This window comes from Pristis pectinata, chromosome 6, assembly GCF_009764475.1.
Source record: "Pristis pectinata isolate sPriPec2 chromosome 6, sPriPec2.1.pri, whole genome shotgun sequence".
Taxonomy (NCBI): Eukaryota; Metazoa; Chordata; class Chondrichthyes; order Rhinopristiformes; family Pristidae; genus Pristis; species Pristis pectinata.
This window is the reverse complement of record NC_067410.1, coordinates 26,253,702-26,276,488: the sequence shown is the minus strand read 5'-3', so window position 1 is coordinate 26,276,488 and position 22,787 is coordinate 26,253,702. Positions and strand designations below refer to the sequence as shown.

The following is a 22,787-nucleotide window of genomic DNA, read 5'->3' as shown; positions in this document are numbered from 1 at the left end:
GAAGTAACTATATTTTTTTAAATTTAAATTTTATTTACAGCGTGATAACAGGCCCTTCCGGCCCAACGAGTCCGCGCCGCCCATTTTAAACCTAAATTAACCTACCCGTACGTCTTTGCAATGTGGGAGGAAACCGGAGCACCCAGAGGAAACCCACACAGACATGGGAGAACGTACAAACTCCTTACCGTGGTAATTGATCCATTACAATTCCTTATCTACATTACTGTAACTAATACAAAGTTTTTAAAAACATTTTATTCATTCACAGGATTTAAACATTGTTGTAAATGCCAGCACTTATTGTCCATTTCTAATTGCCTTCCAGTTTTCGGTAATTAAAATTCAACCACATTGATAGGACCGGGGCCATATTTAGTCAAACCAGGAAAGGGTGGCAAATTTCCATCCCTGAAGGTCATAACTTCTTACAACAGTTTTTAAACTTCACAATTTATTTACCTGGACTTAAATTCAAGTAATTATCTGGACGTACAGGGTCTCAACCCAAAATGCTGACCATCCCTTTGCCTCCACGGATGCTCTGGTTTCCTCCCACATTCCAAACACGTACCGGGTAGGAAATTGTGGGCACGCTACGTTGGCTCCAGAAGCGTGGCGACACTTGCAGGCTGCCCCCAGAACACTCTTACGCAAAAGATGTATTTCACTGTGTGTTCCGATGTACATATGACTAATAAAGACACCTTATTATTCTTCCAGTGATTTAGTTTTTCATCCAGATTCCAGCATCCGCAGTCTCTTGGTCTGCTTATTCAATCAGCCTGTTTATAGCTTGCTGCAATCAATCACTACACTGCCAAGTCTTGTGTCATGAGCAGATTTAGGAATTCTTGTTTACATTCCCAAGTCCAGGTCATTAACATATCCAAAAAAGCAAAGGTTGCAATACCACCACTCACTGTCCTCCAGACTAAAAAAACAATTGTTTACTAAAACATCCAACTGCCTGTCACTTAGCCATCTTGGTATCCATGCTATCAATGTTCCTTTTACGTCATGTGCTTCAACTTTGCTAATAAGCCTGTAATGCAGTACCTTATCAAAGACCATGTACACCACACTGACTGCTTTGCCCTCATCAATTCTATCCATTATCTCCATCATAAAAATTCTATCAAGTTGGTTAAACATGATTTACCATGAACAAATCCATGCCAGCTTGCCTTAATTAATCTATTTCTCTCCAGGTGACTATTAGTCCCATATTGATCAATGTTTCTGAAAGCTTTCCCACCAGCAAGGTTAGACATATTAGCAGATAGATACTGAGCTTATCCTTACTTCCTTTTTTGAATAAGGGAGTAATATTCACCTGTATCCAAAGTGCACCAGGTGATCACAGTCTGTGCCCTTGCAATTTTCTCTTTTGAAAATACCTCCCTCAAAATCCAAGGAAGTATTCCATCTGGTCTGAGTGACTTCATGTCCAGTCAACTTTCCTAATATTTTTTGCTATCAATTATTAACATATCCAGGATCCCAACTATTTCTTCCTTCAATATTGCTTTGAAATCAACCCTTCCCCTGTGAAGACAGAGGCAAAGTACACATTTAGTACCTTAAAAATGCCGTCAGCATTGATGTGCAAGTTCCTATTTTGGCCTTAATGGGCACCATTCTTCCACCTTCTATTTATATGCCTATGGAACACTTTTGGATTCCCTTTATGCTGGCAGCTAATCTTTTCCCTTTGCCTCTCTTATTTTATATTTTACTTCCCATCTGTAATCCCTTGTGGTTTTCACTTAATGAATGCATTAAAATCAATCAAAGTACAACAATAAGGCTGAGAATTGCTTCAATTTTATCCTTTTGTCTTTCTAAGGACAGATATAAATATGCAACGTCTTTTAAATTTGTAGGAACTTTACGGAGGGATTCGCCTCAGTGCTTCAAAATTTGTGCTGTCAGGCACCCAGTGAGCTATGCCAACAGTGTGACTTAATGGCTGTCTGCCTATAGAGATGGTGCACACTGGGCACTGATGAACCTGCTTAAACTCATACAGTATTCTTTAAAGAGGAATGTGATTTGCCTACAGACAGCAAAGAAACACTTGTGGAAGCAGAGATATGGCAAACAAAACAGTGAGAGAATCAAGGCCATCTTAGAGGCCCAGAGCAAGAAATGGTCAAGAGAACGAAAGTTCGCCTTGACAAGAGTCTAATCATCTTCCCTGGTGAAGTAATTGGATAGTGTCAGTGTGGTAAAGAAAATAACACACTGCTATACTGAGACTTAAAATGGCTGATTGTTAAAACTCAGGCCAGTTCATCTTCAAAGAGGGGAAGTGATAGTGACGGAATTGATGAAGTTGTCCGGCTGCTGTTGGCAAGCACACCAAAGCATTATGAGTTCTGGATTACAGTGACATATGGATTGACAAGATGTAGGTGCTTCCCCTTGTGGGGAAGACCTTCCCAATACCTTGATGTTCTGCAAACTGGGAGACGTTGCTGCCTGCAAGAAAACTTGAGAGCTACAGTGACTCTGATAGTCAGAAGCAGTGGTGTCCATCCACTGATCGAGAGTCTAGTTATAGCTGCTGCAAGTGACATCACACAGTAAATAAAACACCTCTCAGGCAGTGTTCCCAAGTAAATTTAATGTAGGAGTGCTCCATGTGTACCTGGATGAATAAGGCCTCCCTTCTCCACCTACTTCCTTTTTGCTCCCTCTTAGATTCCAGCCCTGAAGGCAATTGTACGAGAACTGTCATTGTACGAGAACTGTCATTGTACGAGAACAAGAAATGTGTACTATGCAGTAAATTTCTAGGCCAAAATATTACCAAATAACTACATGAAGTTGCATCCCAAGGATCTATTTTTATTCCTCTTTAAGGGTAGTCATGAAGTCTCATAAATTTAATTTGGACTAGGATTTTACTTTAAATTATAGTTATCCACTGTTACGTTACTGGCACAAAATCCAAAATTAAAGCCAAGTAATAATTAGGGTTTTGTAACTGGTCTCTCATGATGCATCTGTAACCTTGCGCAAGTCTGACACAAATCGATGAAATGAAATTTGGTTGTAATTTCAAAAAAAATTTAGTTTTTAAATGTAACAATTAGTGTACCTCTATGACAAAGTTAACATCTAAAATGTTGTCAAGGTTGTTGGTCTGTGATAGGAATCCCAACCTCCAAGTATAGGTGACACCATTTTATACAATTCAGCAAAGACGGCTCTAAATTTCACTGCGGCAGTGCTCAAAAGACCTGCATTGCCTCGCTTCTTAGCGACCACAAGCCCTAGCAATACAGACATAACATAAGAACCGCCACACTGTACTTTGTCAGCAGACATGTTTCTTTGCCCAGCCACAAAAATTAAACTGCACACAACCAATGAAAAGGGTCTTTCTATAGAATGCCTGTACGAAGCCAGCGTGGTCACAATTTTGATGAGACCTCTACACTTGTTTTAAGTTCCAGGTCAGATATCCCAAACCTACAAGAGATCAACCCAAATCTCCAGGATATTTTTCTCCCTTGTGCACCGTGCTTGCAGTCATGGATTCTATCTGGATGTGTAGCAGATTCCTCCTGCAATCCCTTTCCATTTGGCAAACCAAGGAATGACAATTACAAGATGACATATAGTTTGGCTAACAGTACTCCAACATTATAAGGTAAGGAATGAAATTTCCAGAAATAATGATTATGGAAACTGGCAATGCTCATTCTACTGTAAGACGGAGTACTGTTAGCCAAGACATATTCTGTAAGAGTTAAATGTCATAGTTTGCCAAACTGAAAGAATGTCAGTTACATTTGTCCAAAAGGCCAAGTTCAGTCACAGGTCATGCTGGCTGATTGTCAGCAGCAGCGGAGAAAACTAATGTTGCTTTAAATTAGGTGAGAACCATTAAAATTTGTCCTAGTTCTTTCCCAATGTTCAGTAATACAGCAGTTTGAATTATATGAACTGTTCCCTGGACCTCATATAAAGGCAGAAATAAACCATCGGCTGTGCTGTGACTGAAACCTGCTGTTCTGCCAGCAAAAGCAGCCATCCATGACTGAGTGCTGCTGACATTTACTCCTGCCAAAGAGCAGGAGTAAATGCAGAGGGATACACTCAAACAAAGTGCAACCCAGGCAAAGGACTTGGGGCAGGCCTGTCCTGCAATGCCACTCCAGCTAAACTCCTCTGCATATAATATGGACACATAGGCCAGGCTTGTGATTTTCAAAATAAAATTGCTGTTGCATTATTTACAACTAGAAATATGATTATAAAAATATAAAATATTCCTCATTGATCCATGAACTGTGTACAGACATCTTTGTAAAAAAAAATGCACCAGGATTCCTTTGCCCACTCAATGTCCTGTGGAGTGAGGTACTGAGGGCCAGGAGAAGTTTAGGATTGAGGGGGCAGAAGGCAGATATCAGTTAAAGGTAAAAACGATTTCATATGCTCTCCTGCATTTAAAAAAATGTGCCAGAATGTTGGCACAGTGGGAGATGTAAAGTGACATCAGGTCAATGATACCAAGCCAAACTGAGAATCTGATTAATCCAGTGCCTGGGATGAATTTCAGTCTGTCAATGTTTTGCTACTTTTTTTTAAATAGAGTAGCAATAAAAAATAGATCCTGTTGCCAATTCAAGGATAAATACACAGGGCATTTCTTACTCTGCAAATGATCACATTGATTGAGTTCATTAAGGCATGTCAAAGGATACCTCCTCATAAATAATTCAAGCAATACATTCCAGAGGATCTTCAAAGTGTCACAAATTCAGCAACACATAATGCATCAACAACTGATCCATTAACTGGCGAACAAAAGCATATAGCAGAAATTGTTTGTGCAAAAATATCCTTTTAATAAACCATCCATCAAGCTGCTGCAAACTCTGTTCAGTCCATTTGCCAACTAACATTCCTTTCTCAAGATCTTTCCTAATAATCATCTCCAGAGAATTTCCTCCAATCTATAATATATTTAGAGTTTGCTCATCTTTTAAGACATCTTTTAAGGCTTCTGTACCACCCAAAATGTCAGCTTGGCCGACAACAGCTAATGCAGCATGGATTTGGAATCAAACCCAAAACATTCCCAGTCTGAACAGTTACATCCACTGCAACATCATGTGAGCTTTTAAGCTTCAGTCTGTGACTGCACTTTCAGCCAAATCGTTCTGCTTCAGCAATTCCTCAATTAAACAGCATGAGCTTTATTTGGTATGTCATCACATTTGAACATTTTTAAAATCAATTTACAAATCATTGAATTTGAACTTTGTTATTTGCTAACTTTTTCTTCTACTGGGTTCAATTTTCAGAACAGTAGTTTCAAATTATGGAAAATATTATCAACTCATCATTCCAGTGTTTTAAGCATAATAAACAGAGAAGTAAAAGACTAACATTTCAGAGAGTAATAAAAATATTTTGAACACCTCCATATGTTGGCTTGATAACCAAAAAATGATGATACGTTGCCTGTGGCTTCGCTTCAAGTCCAGTGTCATAATAACTTGCATTTATTTAAATGGCATCTCCATATAAATAAATGGTACCATCCCAACCATGCTCAAAAGGAACTTTTTCAAGCAAATGTTTTGTCAAGATTTGGTGTTGAGCCACAGAAGGAGATGACCAAAAGCTTGCTCAAGACTTAGTTTTGGAGAGAGAAAGAGAGATTGGAGGAGAGATTTAGGAAGGGAATTCTAGAGCTTACGGCCAAGGCATCAAAAAGCATGACGTTCATGATGGAACAATTAAAACTGGAGATACCAGAAATGGAGGAGTACAATGATCTAGAAGGCTTCTACAGCTGGAGGACATTGGAGAGAGGTTTTGGGAGGAGAGCACCACATGAAGCCATCATCTGACTTGAAAACAAGGAGGAGGAAATAAAACCAAAGCATTTTCAGAGCAAGGTTCATTGTGTCAGCAAGCACAAGGGTGATAGGTGAATGAGACTTAGACCCTGTTAAGATAGGGGCAGCAGAGTTCTGAATGGCCACAAATGTATGTAGGGCAGAAGAAGGCTGACCAGGAAAACAATGAAACAGTCAAGTTTGGTGGTAGTAAATGAAGGTTTCAGTAGCAGATGTGCTGAACCAGGATCAGAGTTAGACAACGTTATGGAGGCAGAATTAGGCAGACTTGATGATTAGTAGTTATGTGGTCAAAACTCAGCACAGGGTCCAATGCAACACCAAGGTTGCCGGTGGTCTTGCTTAGCATACAAACATTGTAGCATGGACTTCCCACTAGATGGACAGCTGCAAGTGAGCGACTGCAACTTTTTTTTCCCCCAATCACAAATTGTTTGAAAGGTCATATTTACCAGCAGTTAAACCGGATCATGTAGCAGACTGAACCGAGGTGTTCTGCAAACCAACCAATCTACCTTCCTAATGTACAGGATTGCCTTACATGGAAAAAGCATTTGGGACCCTGAATGGTGGTCCCCACCCTATCAGGATCCAGATCTCCCCTTCCCTTGCTTCCAGCAAAAGAAAGGTCTGTTACATCTATCTGAGAGAACAGACAGGGCCACAATTTGAAAAGGGCAGGCACAGTAGTGTAGCGGTTCCTCCGGGTGCTCTGGTTTCCTCCCACATTCCAAAGACGTACGGGTTAAGGAGTTGCGGCCATGCTAGTTGGCACCGGAAGCGTGGCGACACTTGTGGACTGCCCCCAAGACACTCTACGTAAAGATGCATTTCACTGTGCGTTTCAATGTACATGACCAATAAAGATATCTTAATTAAGATATCTTAAAACGATACCTTAATTTAATGTCTCATTTGAAGAACATTGTCACCCTCCATCAGTAATTGAGTGTCAGACCTGACTTTTATTACGTCTTTCCAAGTTCTAAAACACTTATAATGACTATAAGTACCCAAAACCTTCTTCCCAGATTAATCTAAAAATGCATTCCCTTCCAATAAGAATGTTACATGATATCAACTAACAGGTTCAAGCAGTGCTAAAATAATCATTAAAAGATTGAAAAATTATAGTGGAAAATTACTTTAAAAAAAAATTATTCAGAACTTTCCAACCCATCCCACAGCTCATGTATTTAAAGACAACTGAGAACTATTTACTGCTTTGTTGCTTTGCTTTGTGTTTAGCAATATGTTGGTTTTAAAATTTATTCTTTTTCAGTATCTGGCCATCACGAGCAAGGCCGATATTTATTGCCCAACTCCCACTGCCCATGAGACGGTGATGGTGAGTCACCTTTATAAACGGCCACATTCCTTCTAATTAAAGTGTTCCCACATTGCTGTTAAATTGGGAGTCCAAGATTTGGATTCCCTGATGAAGGCATTGGCCACACATTTCCAGGTGAGGGTAGTGTGTGACTTGGAGAGGAATTTATAGCTGGCAATGTTCCCCACTTATTGCTATCTTTGTTCTTTTTGGTGGTGAAGGTCATGGATTTGTCAAAGTAGGCTAGGCAAGTAGCATGTTGTAGATCATGTACCGTGTAACTACTGTATGCTGGTGGTAGAGAGAGTGAATTTTTAGAGTGCTGGATGGGTTATCAATCAAGCAGACTGCCATGTCCTGGATAGTGCTGAACGGAGCTACACTTATTCAGGCAAATGGAAAGTGTTCCATTGTATTACTGACTTGTGCTTTGGAGATGGCACCTTGAACCAAATGCTTTTATTAAAGCAGATTATGCTAATCTAATTAATCCAAATTGAGAGGATCTGTGTCGAGTAATTCCTTGGTTCACCTTTTGATTTAAAACCAGAGGTGTGATTTCTGCCTGTGTGTTCTCCTTGGTTTGGATCATTACACCTTTGATCCAAATGGGGACACATGAATTCCAGAGAAGAGATTGAATAAAATTAACCTCAAGGCAGCCACTGTCTGGAATGGGACCAGCAAGGAGTCAAAGTCAGCAGGTACAGGGGGAAAATCTCTAACAGGTGGGACAAAAATAAAGATACTTGTGGTTGTTGGAGGTAAAAAATGGTGATGGAGAACATGTATTTGTGAGGATTTGCTGAAGCATTGATGCATTGCCATAGTTAATCTTGCAGCTTGAATATGTTTCCAATCATAGTATGATCTTTTTTAGAAAGGGAATGCACATTATGGTTGGTGATTGTGTTGCCAATCAAGTGGGCTGCCAATTAGAGGACATAACCGCTGGAATTCCTTAGAACAGAATCCTTGACTGAACTATCTACAACTGGTTCATCACTGACCTTAACTGGTCTTCAATAATAACTCCTAAGTGTTCAGCTCCATTTGAAATTCCTCATATAATGATGTAATCCCTTATTTGCATACAAGTTCCAGTTCATCACCTATGGGATCATCACTGAGCAAAAACACAGCTGGACCAGGAGAGAAGAGCCACAGCTAATAGAGCAAGTCAGACACAGGGTAATCTTTTACAGGTAGCTCACCTCACAGCTCCTCAAAACCTCTACACCACCTTGTCTTGTTGGGGTATGATGGAAAACTCTCCACCTGCCTGGAAGGACAAAGCTTCAACACCCAAGAAACTCAACACCAACTCTTCTGCCTGATCAGCAGTTCATAAAGTTTCACTCCCTTCAAAACTAGCAACTCACGGCTGTGATATGAACAAAAAAATGCACAAATATGCAGCAGACCAGACAGCATCGTGGAGAGTGAAATGGAGTTAATGTTTCGGGTCATTGATATAAAAGCTCTGCTTCTCTCATCATAACTGCTTGTTGAACTGCTGAGCATTTCAAGCATTTTCTGTTCATTTTCCTAACTTACAACACTTCATCTTTTACACCCTTTCTGCAGCATGTACTCTATAAGATGAGCTGCTGCAGCCCACTAATGCTTCTTTGGCTCCAGCTGCCAAATCCAAAATGAACAAGAGTAGCAGGTGCATGGGGAACACCATTATCTCCATTTTGCACATCATGCTGACTTGGATGTAGTCACTGTTCCATCCATTGTCACTGGGTCAAAATCCTGGAACTGCCTACAGGAAAGACTGCCACCCCACAAGCTGCCCACATAGACTAAACACCAAATTTGTTCAAAATGCAGGAACAACTTTTTAAATTCACTTAAATGTATTAATCAGCCAGAGTGGAACTAGAAGAAATGTGGGAAAAATAAAACCACTGTTGTGACCTGAAGGGTGAGGTAGAATGGGTGGCAGCTTACATTGAAGGTAGATATCCATTGTGAAGAGCATCGATAGGATTTGAGGAATGGCTGGTGTGTGCCAGCAAGATATGGAAGAGGGAAGCAGGTTGTTGACATGAAGCAAAGGGAAGTTTTGAGAGGAGTCTCATCATGAAATATAGGTGGGAATAAAGATTACTTCTGTGCATTAGGAAGAGGGAGGAGAGTTCCGTATGTGACAATGTTACCAGTATATAGACAGTCTTGAAAAAGAATCACGCACACAAACACACTTATTCTTTTCTTTATCCTCAGTGTTCTGCATTGGCTGATTATACATTCTAAATCCTAAATTCTACATTCGCCCTTGGAATCTGCATGACAAGGCAAGCATTTATAGCCCATTGCAACAAATGAGGCAAAGTTATTGCAGGTTTAATATAACCTTCCCCCTGCACAAAGAAATGCTGATATACCCAGAGCTGTCACTGTGACAAGCTTGTGAAGCAATAAGCTTTATTCTATTGTGTTTTTAAATTGCCATCTTTTCTAAAGCACAGTCACCTTTTATAATGAAGTTGCTCACCAGCTTTTCCAATATTTCTACATTGGCATGTAGAGAACTCATTAACCCAGATTGATTGATAATAGTATTTAATTGCTAAAGCAAATTAGTCTACATAAAAAACAGAAAATGAACTTCCTGCAACCTAATCTAAGGAATGAAGGTACAATGCATACAAAAAAGTAGAAGTCAAATCTAGCTCTTAAGTGTAAACTTGAGATAATTCCACTTAACTTGGGCAAAAGGCATTTTTAACATTTAACTTTTTATACATAAAGATTTCTTCCACTGCTATAACTTCTAGCATAAAACAGTTACAATACTCTCATTATCCAATACTTTCTAGGCCATTTATGATAGACACTGATGTTTCAAGCAGGTTATAAGGTACTGCTGGAAAAATAAAGAAAAAACTTTTTCAATACACCTTAGCCAGGGTTTAGCTAATCAAAACAATTTAACTGTTAACATTTAGCAAATGTGCCCTTACAGTCCCTTGCTTTAGAGTAGTGGATCTGTTTGTTTCCCTCGATGACCTTTCTTAATTATTTTACTGTTAGAACAAAGTCTATTATCTTCTAAGGCTAAAAGTTAGAAATAAAAAACAAAAAAGGCACAGCACATGATATGTAGCATACATTTAATCTTGAGTTAAGGTGACACAGAAGAAAGATGTCACCATATCTTTACATTGTTTTTCTATTCAGTTGACAACAATAGTCAGATGCAAGTCTTTTAAGTAAGTGCTGCTTTTTATATAACACGTCCACTACTTCAGTTCTGGAGAGAATGACAGATATTCCTCAGCTAAAAATTTACATGTCACACAGTGAATTGAACGGATAGCAGACCTGCTCCTGCCTGAGATGACGTTAAATATGTATAGTGTTTAAAAGTCACCTTCTCCTCTGATTATTAGTGAACACAGACTTTATTAACATAAACCCTATATCTAACATTTCTCAGTGGATATGCACTTTATATGCCATTCTGCACATTCTACTTATAGCATAAAATGTAACTGGATAAGTCCTTCAGCTAATAGCTACTTAAGAGTAAAGTTACGTAGCATATAAGTGAATAACAATTGAAATGAATTCCAGTTAAGATCTGTTTCAATTGGCTTATATCTGAATGCAACAACATCTATTGACATAATGAAATTATTGAAAATTTAAGAACTATCATTAGCTGTACTGTGCCAAAAATAAAATGAAATCTGCTTCAAAATTTAATGGTTGAAACAAATGTTAATTGTATTATATACCTGCAAAGTTCTTTCTTAAACTTTTTTAAATGAAGTTTTATTTGGGAATGTATCTCACATTATTTTAAATTATGAACCACCAGACAAGGTCTAAACATGTGAACTTACTTCATAATATTCTATTTCTGATTTCCCCTTACTTAACACATGCACATTTTGTCCACATAAAACCCAAATAATTATCTTGGGGAAATTCCCAAGAGTTAGAAAAATGTGGGAAGGCAATATATTCTTTGGACACATTTTAGGTACCCCCAGTTTGGTTCCTGATGTGCAACATAATCGGAATTTGATTCCCTAAACTATTGAAGCCCTTCAAGTAGTTCACCCTGGAATTAGTTAATTAGTTCACTCCAGCTGCAGCATAACTCTATCTCAATAAAATTCTTTCTTCATTATTTTATTGACAGAACAAAGTCTATCAGCATCCAAAGTTGAAGGTTAAAAGATAAAAGATGGAAAAGATAATCCATGTGAATAATGGCAGACAAGTCCAAAGTTCCAAAATTGCTACACCTCAATACATTCAAACTAAGTTTGATACATAACACATGTTGTCAAGCCAAAAGAAAATAATACTACCATTACTAACTTGCATTTATTTAGGATAGTGAAAAGTTCAAAGGCACTTCTATAAGAAAGTGTACCACCAACACTGGCACAATTAATATAATATTGGGAGGGGAGGGGGTGGGATGGCAGCTAGAATTGGAGGAGTGCAGACATCCTGGAAGTTTGGAGGTGCAAGGAGACTACGGAGAAAGGGTCTGGCCAGAACATAGAGAAATTTGAAAACATGAATAACAATTTTCAAATTCACGTGCACTCAACTTGAGTCAATGTAGGACAGCATGCACAGATGAATGACACAGTGCAAGTTAGCATATGGGGGCAATGATGTTTACTTCTGAATACTGACCAATGGGAATGTAGAACAAGAAAGGCTATCGAGGTGTACACTGGGAAAGTCTAGAGCAGAGCTAACAAACATATGAATGAGGATTTCAACAACAGAAATCTGAGGAAGAAATGGAGTCAGGCACCATTACAGAGCTGGAAATTGACAGCCTTAGTGAGGGCACAGCTATGCTGTCAGAAGCTAACCTTGGCATGAAAGGTGACACCAAAACTGTGAACAGTCTGTTTCTACCTCAGAACATTGGTAGGGAGATAGATGGAGTTGGTGGATATGGAATGAAGTTTGTAGCAGAGAAATGAAAGACAATGGGTTCAGTCTTCCAGATCACTGGAGGAAACGTCTGCTCATTCAGTACTGGATATTGGAAAAGGAACTTGATGATGCAGAGACAATGGAGGGAGTGAGAGAGGTGTAGTGGTGAGGTGAAGTTGGCATCCTCACTACTTGGGGGAAACGCAAGATAATGTTTCCAATGGCAGTCTGTGGGTGAAAAATACGGATTGGGGATGGGATGGGTGTGCATCAGAGTTAACAGTTTAGGTGTGAGAAACCATTAAGGAAAACTTCTGGACAGATGAGAATGGAATGGTCTCGCTCAACTAACTGATGTTCAGGCATTGGATAGGACAGTGAAGTTGCCCACATCAAAGATCCAGACAGATTGATGACGATGTACAGTTTACAGTTATCAATCATGTAGGATGTTTGTGACCTTGATAGCATTTTAGTAATTTAGCAGGATCAGAAACTTCATCATAGGCAATCAACAAGGAAATATTTGAGATGACAGTATCATTTTGAGATAGTGAATGATTTGCAGAGGAAATAAAGATTGAACTTGGGAAGTAGTTTGCAAAGCCCGAAAGGCTGAGGATTTGTAAATTTGTAGGACGGGGAGGAAACGGGCACTATGAATATCAGTGAAAGGAATTTAGATTCAGTAGCTGAATGGGAATTAAGCTGAGAGGAGAATGTCGGCCCAATTGGCAAGTTCAGAGAAAGCACAATGGGAGATCAGAAAGAAACTAAAGATGGGGGTTCAAGGCTAGGGCACAGGAGGGTTCTACAGCATGTCTAGCCCAGTGAGCTGAAACCAGCAAAGTGGCAGAAACAGCTAATAAGATAGCATAACACACACACACACACACAGTGCTGGAGGAACTCAGCAGGTCAGGCAGCATCTATGGAGAGAAATAAACAGTCAACGTTTCAGGTTGAGACCCTTCATTAGGACTGGTGTGTGTTGCTCCAGATTCCAGCAACTGCAGAATCTCTTGTCTCTCATACGATAGTGTCACCCTCAGTAACAAGGAGTACTACCTTGTTGCTGGCGCTGAGGTTGGAAGGGGACTTAGGAAAATATTTTGTGCTAGTGAAGCAGAGGTAATTTTACGGTCCAGGATAATCCTAGAACACTGAGCAGTTTTTGTTGAGGGAAGGGCACGATAGATCCTTATGATCCTGAGTCCGGGGTGGGGGGAACAGAAAAGAAAATAAGTATTAATAATTGAGTATTAAAAGATTCTTTGGGCCCTGATGAAAACACGCACATGAATGGGCACAAGGAATTTCAAAGGCTTATACCGGCAGCTGCAGAGTAACTACGAAATTGCTTCTTAGTTCTCACAAGGCCTAAACGGATAAATCCCTTGAACACTGATGTAGAGCGATGTTGCTAAGCTGCAGGCATTCATCTAATAGAAATGCAATGTCATGATGCAAATAAAAGAAACACAAATGGGACTCAGTAACAATTTTCACATTAGATTGCAAACTACGCCTTCCTTAAATTCGAAGGGCAAGTGGATCTGAGCGAAGTCCTTTCTCGATCCTATTTGCAACACCGACCACCCTTCCCCCCCCCCCCCCCCCCACCCCACAATTATACAGTCCAGCACACACAAATCCGGCAAGTGCTGGAGGCCGGCCGGCATTCAAACAACAGAAACACCCGCCAACAGCTACAACCATGAAACTGACACAACGCTGCCAACACGCGAAAATAACAGCCTCTGAAGGATCAGTAGGTCAACACAATCAGAATGGGGCCATAACAAACGGGGTTGTCGCAACCGATGCCCAGAAACTTCAAGCGATGATGTGTTTGCTGTGGATGCATTGAAGCCCACTGTCTCCACACTGCACTGTGCAGCATCGAGTGATCGGTGTGTAGCGTGCAGCCAGTTAATATTTTATGCCGCAACACTCCCAGTTAGCAGTGTTGAGCGCAGTTATGTAAGGGCACTAACCCTTGTAGTGTGGTCGGTAATGGGGCAATGCCAATAATAAGGGTACTAACCGCTCTCTGGCAGGTGGTCACTGCAGCGAAACCGGCTCCAGGATCCGAATATCGGCCAATTGTTCCTGGTAGGCAATGTCTTGCAATAATTTCAAAACACTTCCGGGGCAAGATTGATGTGTTCAATGCAACAACCCGGCGAGCGTTTACAGCGCCCGGTGCTGGTTGCTGGCTGCTGCACCGAGCTCCATCCCCGGGCACCCAAGACGCGGCTCCGCCCCCTCTGCCAGCCCGCGGCTCCGGCACGCCGCACGCGTGTGCTTCAGCTCCACCTGGTTGGCTCCTAACTCCCCCATTTAGTCTTTATTCCCTGGCTGAGCCCCTGTCAATCACTCTGCTGTTAGATGTCAGATTTCCCAGTGACACACTTTATAATTCAGGTATGATTTAGTCTCATAAAGACCATTTTTAATTGAAAGGAGCAGATTATTTCAATAGAGTGATGGGCTTCATCTTTTCCCCTCCGTGTCATCTTTATTTTGAAAGCCACCCTCATTGGGCCGGATCTTCCTAATTTCACTTCACTTCTTACCTGGGAAATAAGCATCAGTGCCGCAAGGATCGTCATTATGTGTCTTGAAGCAGCTTGAGGTTCAAAATTGAGGACATTGGGTTTGAGATGTCAAATTCACATTGGGGCAAATTAGATAAGATATCTTTATTAGTCACATGTACATCCAAACACACAGTGAAATGCATCTTTTGCATAGAGTGTTCTGGGGGCAGCCGGCAAGTATTTTTGGTATTGGAATTGGTATATTATTATCACTTGTACCGAGGTACAGTGAAAAACTTGTCTTGCATACCAATCGTACAGGTCAATTCATTACACAGTGCAGTTACATTGGGTTAGTACAGAGTGCATTCATGTAGTGCAGGTAAAAACAGTAACAGTACAGAGTAAAGTGCAGTGCAATAAGGGCAAGGTCATAACAAGGTAGATCGTGAGGTCATAGTCCATCTCATCGTATAAGGGAACCGTTCAATAGACTTATCACAGTGGGGTAGAAGCTGTCGCCATGCTTCCGGTGCCAATATAGCATGCCCACAACTTCCTAACCCATACATCTTTGGAACGTGGGAGGAAACCAGAGCACCCGGAGGAAACCCACGCAGACATGGGGAGAATGTAGAAACTCCTTACAGACAGCGGCGGGAATTGAACCCGGGTCGCTGGCGCTGTAATGCTAACTGCTACACTACCGTGCCTGCCCGTCCCTTGGAGGTAATTTTGGAGACCACTCTTTGGAGGTACTATTCTTTGGAGGTACTGTCCCAGGGGAGAGAGACTGCAGTGCATCCTGAATCTTGAAAACAATACCTTCATTTACACCTTTGTCAATGTTTTGTCAAAAGCCTCTTAAAAGTGAGTTCCATGAAAAACAATAGACCATTCAGCTGGCCAAGCCTGTTTGATCGTTCGATACCATCATGAGTAACAAACAAACTGCTGGAGGAACTCAGCCAGCATCTGTGGAGGTAAAGGGCATAGTCAACATTTCAGGTTGTGACCCTGCATCAGGACTTTGTTTTCCACCAAGATAAATCATAGAGTTATAGAGTTACACAGCACAGAAACAGGCCCTTCGGCCCATCTTGTCCATGCTGACCAAGGTGTCTTCTTGAGCTAGTCCCATTTGCCTGCATTTGCCCCATATCCCTCTAAACTTTTCCTATCCAAGTACCTGTCCAAATATCTTTTAAATGTTATAATTGTACTCACCTCTACCACTTCCTCTGGCAGCTCATTCCATATACCCACAGTCTGTGTGAAAAACTTACTTTTCAGCTCCCCTTTAAATCTTTCCCCTCTCATCTTAAACTTATGCCCTCTAGTTTTAGCCTCACCTACCCTGGGAAAAGGACTATGACCATCCACTTATCCTGTACTCCTCATGATTTTGTAAACATCTATAAGGTCACGCCTCAGCCTCAGGGAAAACAGTCCCAGCCTATCCAGTCTCTCGTTATAATTCAAGCCCTCCAGTTCCAGTAACATCCTCGTGAATCTTTATGAAATGACAAGGAAGTGCCAACAATTGCCCTTTTGTAAAAAGTTGCATAACTTATGTCACGTACCAGCAACAAAAGAAACACACTGAGCCATGTATAAGTGTTAGAAACTGTTTTATTAATAACTACTTATGATAATAAGAAAAATAAAAGTAAAAATGTTAAAATGTTAGAAGTAAAAATGTTAGATCTTAAACATTAACCCCAAAAACTAAACTCAAAGTGTGTGAGTGGCAAATTCCCAAACTCCAAGTCTAGGAATATTTCTCAAAGTTCAGTTCAGCAAGCCATAAGGTAAAATGTGAGTAAAGGCTTCTTCAAAAGCCACTGTTGACTGAGATGACTGAAGATGTAGAGAGAAAATAGAGACATTACCAAATCCAAATGTTCCACGATGGAATTCATACGACACCCCAGTCACTGATGATCTCCATCCTTTGTTCCAAAGTATCTGCCATCCCGAAAGGCATCTGAGACGTGGCCGTCCACACAAATACCTGTTTCCTTCTACAGGTTAACGACAAAGTGGACTCCACTGGATTATTCCAAAAATCCATACATGGATTATAGTGACAGACACAGTTATTGTTTTTCATCCAGTGATACAGACACCAGCAGGCAGTGTCTCTCTCTCTCTCCCCCCTCCCTCTCTCTCTCACTGACTGACTGCTCCAAAAACGTCATCATATCCTTTACCTCCTGTTGTTGCCGTAATCACACCACACACACACACACACACACACACACACACTACTGTGCTATGTCTTAAAGGGACATTCACCAATAGTAACTTAATCTGTAACAGTTAGTATGCTATAAAAACTAACCATGCTAATGTAACATTCCCATTGTATTTTATACTGATAAGAGTTCATGAATATCTGAAATTGTCGCTAATTTGTTGATTTTTGTTGTTTACATTTGTATAGACTACAAGCCAGTGCAGCCTCTGTTTATGTTTTAAATCCCTGCTATTAACCGGAATTTCAGCATTAACGGGAATTTCAGCATTCACCCGTGTGAAATACCCGAATTTCTTGTCAGTTTCTTGCTCTAATGTCAACAAATCTCATTGAATCCAGGAATCTTAATTCAGGACAGAATACATGTTCTGGGGAGCATTGTTAAAGCTATCCAAAAGTATTCTATTTTAGGCTAAATAAATCTTGTCTGGAAGTTCCTCAGAGTGGCTTTTTGTTCCTGCTGCCCATTCACTACTAAACCCACTGTTGACTTGAGTGGGTTCCCTGACAACAAAGTCTTCAATTAAGCTGGCTCCAATCTTAAAATCCACAGAAATTCTTTTACAACAGAAGAAACCATACTCCCAAATTGAACTGGTTGTCAAAATTGTCAAACAGTTTGAATGGTTGAGAATGTCTCTGACATTCACAAATATTCAAAAATGATTACAAATAAATATTAATTTTTGAGAAGTTATAAAAACTGAAACAGTTAAAACAATGGAAATACAATACTCAATTCAAAAACTTATAATTTGCCAGAAGCTTACTTCCCTCTCTCATAGTTATTCCTTTCAATTGAAAGGAATGCTTTATTAAGCCATGTCTTTATTGCTCATCACTATGTGCTCTTGAGAAGATGCTTGTCGAAGAAACTAAATCTTTAGGCAATCACTCGGAGACTTCTGATCTTAGCTTTAGGAGATTTTATTATACGTGATATCACGGAGAGTCAGCACAGTCCAGACTGTTACCGAACTCTAAACTTTACAGCAGCCACACACCTATATTTATACAGAGATACAAGCAGGCTTGATTAAAAAAAAACTAAGTTCCATTAACCGACAGATGCTCGTTAATAACTTCACGGTATTCGCAGTAAAATTAAGCAGTTTTAAACTTTGACCGAACCCATACCAGTAACATTCCATTCAGCCTACCTCCTGTACAAGGAGGCACCATTTATCTATATGCTACTAAATCAGCATGACATTTCATTTTACACAATATTAACCCTTCAGTGATACTTTTCTTCCACAATGCTGGTGAGTCACCGTCCTGAAACATTGTGGTCCCTTCAGCTGGAGTTGAAGTGGACCTCCATAAAGTGGCACTCGGCGATGATAACGCCATTGAATGTCGAAGGTTGGTGATTGGACTGTCTCTTGCTGGACCTGGTAATTTTGTGGCAGAAATGTTATTCCCCACTTATCAGCTCATTGCTGGATGTGGTCCAGGTCTTCCTACATGCAGGCGTGGACTGGTTCAATGTTGGCAACCAAATAATAGCTTCAGAAACCCATTAATGACATTTTCTGACAATACACATTGATAAATGAGTGTGTTCTCTGGGAAGTTGAAAGATGAATTCTGAGAGATGTATGATGGAATTCAACTTTGGCTGAGCTTCGAGACCTGTGGTAACCCTGGTAACTCTGCCAACCCACCTCCATCCTGAATTTCTGTTTCAAATTAAGGAGAGGAAAATCATGTGGCATGTACAATGGATTGCTGATCAGCAACATTTGTTTTGGACTTCTGCCAAAGTTGGGATTTACCCTGGCCCTTTCCAATCCTCATTCAATCCAAAATCAAAGTCTTAGTTAAAAAACAGATCACAGACACCCTAAATTGTAACAATGGTAATAATATTACTATTTCTTAAGAAAGATCCAGTAAGTATTATCTGATGCATTTTGAAGAATGTGTTGATTTAAACCATAGAACTGTTTTATATTTTCTTTAGAGTGCCTGGACATTCAGAATTCAAGTTCACATTAATTATTTGGCCTCAGCATGCATATGGTTGATGAACAACCTTGATGCATAATTAAAATACTGAAAGTGAAACTGACATTATGGGCCTCTGTGACATGTTGAGAGTCAGTGTTATCCAATATCTCTAGAGAAACCCAGAAGAAAATATAGAATATCTCTTTGTAACATTTTAATATAGCTATCACTTTATCAGTTTATTTCCAACTTTGATGTTGATTGCATGGCAGCAGGTGAGTTAGAACACTTATGATGTGATCTTAACTCCAGGAGCAACCTAAAGGTAGAATTTAGAGGACAGGGGAGTTGGAAGCAAGTACAGACGCACAATGGGAGTGAATTCTGTATAATCAAAATGTGTATCCTGATTCAGTGACACCTCCCTTGATGGACTGCTGGGGTCAGTGAAGTGTCATAGTGAGAAAATCCTGCCTGGCAATGAGAAGTAGTAAGTGTTTCTGCCTTCGAGAAGGGTGGCTGAAAGTGGCCGAGGGGTGAGCCGCAGGAGCATTGTCCAGGCTCATCGATTCAGCACAGAAAGGCTTTAATGATCTTAGCGGGTAAGGAAAGGTGAAGATAATAGCACACATTCTTGCATCCTCATATGAACATCACCCATCTCCTGAAATATTAACCCTGTTTCTTTTTTCACAGATGCTGTCTGATTGGCTGAGTTTTTCTTACATTTTCTGTTTTTAACCCAGCTCTTGCTTCATTCTACATTGTGAAGCCTTTCCCATTATGTCATTCCCCACACCTACTTGTCTTGCAATTACTCCCATCCATGCTTTAAGCACTTTTGCACATTCCCATCATCTATCTGTCACAGCTATTTATCCTCAACCTAAGGAATTTGATGCTTCTGATAGTCACTCTTAACAAAATACAATCCTTTGGATCAACACATACTTTGACAATCAAAAGGAGGAGAGTGGTGGGGGTGGATCTCTTTAGATCATACAGTTGGAAACTGAAGAGAAAGAGGAGCTGGAGATCGTGGCATTGCCAGCATCACTGGTTATTAGAGGTAGAACCTGTAGCCAACTGGAAACCAGAATCGATCCAGTGAACAAGGGGAATTTGTGGGTTCCAGAGTCAAAGCCGAGGACTCTAAATGCCAATTTGAAAATGATCTGTTTTCTTTCCTTTCACCTCTCTTATACATGCCAACACACTAACCCAACCCCATGAGCCTTTTGTTATTCGATGCAACAACATTTTGTGTGATACCTTATCGAATGGCGTTTGGAAATCCTGACATATTGCTGCACAGTTGTGACTTTTATCAATGTTATGATGCACCCAGGGACTGCAGTGGAGGAGTCTGGTACATTGTAAGGTACGATTGTGTGAGTATGATTGTAACAGGTTGTTACTTGATTAGTCTGTGGAGCAGCTACCCCAATTACAACATCAATGCACCGATGTTTGTGAGGAGGACTTTGCAAGGTGGATTGGGATGGGAATTTGCTGTGTCCAATTTCATCAATGTCTGGTGGTCAGTCCAATTTTATTTTTTATCTGTCCCTGTCCCACCTTAATGGTAGAGCCAAGTAGCTAACTAGGCCATTTCAGGGGGCAGTTAAAAGCCAATCACATTTTCTTTTCAAAAATCATGCTGAATTTTCCCAATCAGATTATAATATTAGGATGGAACCACCAACTTCACCCCACAACCCTGTAAATGTCTGCATCTGATCCAGGCTGTTTGGAACCTCTGTCAATGTGGAATTTATTTTGAACTGAGCACCAGCAAAATCAGTGTTCAGGGCCAGGAATTCATTGCTGCTGTAAAGGGAAACACGGCATATCAAGTTACTGCAAACAACAAGATAATTAGCTAGATTTGCTTTTTGGTTGATAATTGATCACCAGGGCATCGGGAGAACTCTTTTCTTTGGTTATTTGTATATGATCTTTAATGAGCTTCTAAGTAACTGACATATGGGTCTGTGTGGGGGCTGGGATGTTAGTGAGCCAGCATTTGTGATGTTGGTGGTGGGGTCGGGGGAAGAAGGACATTGGGAACAAAATTTCTAATGTCAGGGGTAGGGAGGGTGCAACTGAACACCAGCAGAATCAATGTTCGGAGCCAGGAGTAGATCAGGGCCTAGGATATAGGTGGGTGCAGGGTCACAGGGTGCAGGCTGGAGTTTAGGGAGGGATAGTGCAGGGTCCAAAGGGTGCAGATAAATTCCTGGTAGCTGTTCCAGTCTGACACTCTGCTGGGAAGTCCATGATGACTCCAGCATGCCTAACCATGATTACTGCACGCCCCAAAAGAATGGTTGCATGGGAATGACGTCATCCTGTGCACCCTGTCTTGGAAACAAGAGTGCCTCACCCAGAAGCGAACTATCAAATTTTTGGAGAGATTCTTAGTAATCTAGAAATGGCCATGAAAATGAGAATCAAAAAAACTGCAGATGCTGGAAATCTGAAATAAAAACAAAATTGCTGGAAACACTCAGCAAGTCAGGCAGAATCTGTAGAAAGAGAAACAATAACATTTCAGGTCAAAGATGATTATCAGAGCAGTTCAGAGCATGCAGCAGAGTATGGTGCCTGACCTGCTGAGTGTTTCCAGCATTATGTTTTTATTATCACATTCCTTTCTGGGAGAGAATGATTCTCAATTGCTTAATGCTAAAAAAAAAGGATTTATATTACATATTTATAGTCTTAGAGAAAAGTTTGAATTCACAACCTTCTAGCTCAGAAATAAGAGTTAAGTTTACATCTTTTGACTCTTTACATCACTCAATTTTCAGTCACCCTGCTGGGAACCAGATTGTCTCAACAAACAGACAATCAGGCAGCAGACAAATTCTGTATTTCTAAAATTGTCAAGGCAATGCTGTGCCTACATGATTATATGATAGATGACTATGTTCTAAGCAGAAACAACAGGAGAAAATTATAACTGTATTAATGATGAAGCAAAAATGATAGGGCCTTGCTACAATGCATCTAGAAAGTGAGACAAGAGAGCACTGACCACAGCTTAATCTTGGGACTGGGTTGGCACACAAGCCACCTGAACTTTACCCCATCTTAACCTAATTACATCAGGGTGGCACAGTGTCTCAGCTGGTAGAGCCAGTGCCTCACAGCACCAGAGACCTGGTTTCGGTCCTGACCTTGGGGTACTGTCTGTCTGGAACTTGCATGTTCTCCCTGTGACTGTGTGGCTTTCTCCAGTTAACTCCCACATCTCAGAGAAACACAGGTTTGTAAGTTAATTGGCCTCTGTAAATTGCCTTTGGTGGGGGGGGTGGGGGTTGGTGGTAGAATCTGGTGGAGTCGATGGGAATGTGAGGGGAATAAAAAAATGAGATTAATACAGCATTAGTGTAAATGGGTGGTTGTTGGTTGGTGTGGACTCAGTGGGCCAAAGAGTGTGTTTCACTGCTGTGTCTCCCTATGACTCTATGACTATAACCTCTCAATTGTGTCTCAATTACACCCTATAATTCAAAACCCCTTACTTGTTTTTTTCCCTGTGTCAAGTGTAGGATCAATTTATTTTTGTTATGACCAAGCTTGGTTTGTCAAGGATAATGTAGTTGTGCTGAAAATCGGATAAATCATACCACAAACAAGCGATGCAATGATTTTTCACGAGTTGTCAAAGAAGGAAGAAGTGTTCAGTTTACTAAATTTTTCATGACAATGTTTTCTTTATAATTATCAGCACATGGGAAGCTTGCTCAGAAGTCCCCTCTGAATGATCTTCCTTAAATCACGAGATGTAAGGAAGTCACTTTTAACTTCATTTCTCTGTTTTGATCTGGCAGATAGCTTTATTAGCATTTGGTTTTGAATGATCTCAGTTAAAGAATCAACATTGT

General features: G+C 40.4%; 2 protein-coding genes across 3 annotated transcripts in view; both read right to left on the bottom strand.

Annotated features, from left to right (window-relative positions):
* Window positions 1-14,420, bottom strand: part of LOC127571931 (monoacylglycerol lipase abhd6-A-like) — a 39,543-nt gene extending 25,123 nt beyond the window's left edge. Inside the window, exon 1 of one of the 2 annotated variants that reach the window (XM_052018684.1) lies at window positions 14,186-14,420. The gene's annotated coding sequence lies outside the window, so the exon portion shown is untranslated. Of the gene's footprint in view, window positions 1-462; window positions 730-14,185 lie in introns of those variants that run through there. The other variant, XM_052018686.1, reaches the window with a different exon arrangement.
* Window positions 14,421-17,946: 3,526 nt separating this feature from the next.
* Window positions 17,947-22,787, bottom strand: part of LOC127571553 (protein ATP6V1FNB) — a 46,534-nt gene continuing 41,693 nt past the window's right edge. The window contains exon 3 of the mRNA XM_052018034.1: window positions 17,947-18,623. The gene's annotated coding sequence lies outside the window, so the exon portion shown is untranslated. The remainder of the gene's footprint in view (window positions 18,624-22,787) is intronic.